At 43.2% G+C, this 2416-nt stretch overlaps 1 long non-coding RNA gene across 1 annotated transcript in view; it reads right to left on the reverse strand.

The window, feature by feature from the left end:
- Nucleotides 1–14: 14 nt before the first annotated feature.
- LOC116672874 (uncharacterized) overlaps nt 15–2416 on the reverse strand; it is a 116871-nt gene continuing 114469 nt past the window's right edge. The window contains exons 3-4 of the long non-coding RNA XR_004327670.1: nt 368–550; nt 15–228 (exon numbers count right to left, since the gene is read on the reverse strand). This is a non-coding gene — a long non-coding RNA (uncharacterized LOC116672874). The remainder of the gene's footprint in view (nt 229–367; nt 551–2416) is intronic.

Raw genomic sequence — 2416 nt, forward strand, 5'->3', positions numbered from 1 at the left:
TGTGTGTGTGTGTGTGTGTGTGTTGGGAGATGGCGTCGCTGCAGCCGGAGCCCAGCCAGCTGACATTCAGACTGACTTTCTTGTCTCTCTTCCTGGCCGCTCTCCCAGCCAGCGGTTTGTTGGCGGCCCAGGAGGAGGAGGAGGCACTCCATTCGCCTGGTTAAACATCCCTGTGTGCTCGTTCCCCGGTGATCAAACATTTCTCTCTTTACGAGGGGGTTAACGGACCTGGGAGGTGCAAGGAGGGCGGAAGAAGAAGAGGAAGAAGAAGTAGTAAGAGGCCGATCTGTTCAAGAGCTGTTTTACACATTCATAAGAAGCCGACAGGTTTGCCACCACTTCTTTCTCTGTCTTCCCTCTTCATCACCTGTAACACAATTCCTTCTTTTCTCCGGATGGCTCGTGTTGCCAGTCTGGATTCTGTTCGGCCTCTGCAGCAGATATCAAACTCGGGAGGCTTGCTGAAAAGCATTTGATGGACAGCAACGTTCAGGACGGGCCAAGACCTGCGTCTTCGGTTTACACACATGTCATGCATGTTCAACATCAACTGAAACAGAGAGAAAGCTGTTGCCAGATGATGTAACCACAATGCAAACAAATCCTTAACCGATATTAAAAGTGTTAGCCGTTTTGCAGCTAGTTGCTATGGATGATCAGAAACTTTCCACATCAATGCATGGGGTCATATCCACATCTACCCCGTGCTAACATGACTTCTCAACGATAAAGCCAATTCATCCCTTTTTCCCTGCGTTCCTCCCGGGAGTTTAGTACAAAAACTGAATATATGCCTCATTGTGTTGGAGTGGAGGCAAATGTTGTTCGGACTGACCTGCCCCCGCTGCTAAAAAAAAGTCCTAAAGGAAACATGAGACATTAGTAATATAATAACATACTAGTTTTATAATAAAAAACAAAATACACATCACATGTCAGTCAGTCAGTCAGTCAGTATGATATTTATTTCATTTGTAAAGAAGTACATAAGATGCATTTTCTGTATTTTGTGCTTTAACTTTGTTTTGCTAAAAAAAGAAATATGTGATGTAGTCAACGTCTGCGGTACTATGTAAACAGAATTTATTAAGGAGATTCTTTGGTAAAAACAAAAAGTATTGATTCTAGGGAAAACAAGTGGTTATAAATATAGTCGCAAAAAAAATCAAGATACAGTATGTACAATTTTCAAATATTTGGGAGACTACCTTTAGAGAAGAATGTGTTCTGTATGTTCATTTCCTAATGTTTGCCATGTGAAGCACCTCTTGAATTCCCGCTGGTCAAAAGCGCAAATTTCAAAAGGTTTTAACCAGCTGCTCTCCTTAGACACTGGCCATTTGTCCTGCAACGACTGACTTCAAGAACATCCAATAGCAACACAGAGCAGGTTTCCAACGTGCCCTCCAGTGTCATGAGTGAAACCACTTTAGTGGTGCAGGGGAAGCGGAGTACAATGTAATAAAGTGAACGATGACATTTAATGAGTTGTCAGTGTTTTCCTTCTCTTTCTCTCTCTGTTGGACTTAAGCCGTTTGGTGGGAAATCTTTTGAAGTAAAAACCAGCAACCTGGACATTATTGAATCCTATTTAGAAGGGCCTGGATTGAGAAAGCCTTAAAGACACACAGGAAAGCAACGCTCGGGCTTCTGTGCCTTTTAATGTTCACAGCATCCCGCTGCCTTTCATGTCCATGCTATCTGGAGTTAATTGCTTTTTTAAAGTCGGTGTGTTCGTTTTTTGGTGTGCACGGGAGAACACGTGTGTACGTTTCATTGCGAGTGTGCACGTTTTTTTTTTCTGCATTTGTTTACCATTTATTGGTGCTTTTTAGTGTGTAAATGTACAGGAGATGCTTTCATGTGCTGGAGCATTTGAACGCTGCTTTTGCCATGTAACCAGATTCCATTTAGTCCACCAACTAATTTCCCATTCCTGTATTTGATGTAAATTACCAAATCCTTTAGACTTCCCGTTTAAATTGTCAGGTCATATAAGCAGACAGAATGACCGCAGCACCTCATGACAGTCCCTTTGGGAGGCAGAGTCAGCAATCAAAAGTCAAAGGAGGCTAAAAAGAGAACAACTTCAACCCAAACACAGTCTGAGAGAGCAACGGAGGGTTTTCTCTGGTTCTCACCAGACGGTCCATTTTCATCATTTTTGTATAAAATGTCAGCTAATGCAGTGTGGGCTGGCGCCAGCAGTGTGTACGGCTGTACGTTGGTACCGTCGGTAATGTGTTTATATAACATCCCTCACATTCCACGCTAAGAGCCTTCGACTCTCCCAAGTTCATTCAAGCAGGACACACACACACTAAGTCTGAGCACATGTGCACAGAAACCTACACAGAGCACATGCAAACACTTTAAAGTCATCTACATGCATGTTCACACACACACACACACACAC

Source organism: Etheostoma spectabile, chromosome 23 (genome assembly GCF_008692095.1).
Source record: "Etheostoma spectabile isolate EspeVRDwgs_2016 chromosome 23, UIUC_Espe_1.0, whole genome shotgun sequence".
Lineage (NCBI taxonomy): Eukaryota > Metazoa > Chordata > Actinopteri > Perciformes > Percidae > Etheostoma > Etheostoma spectabile.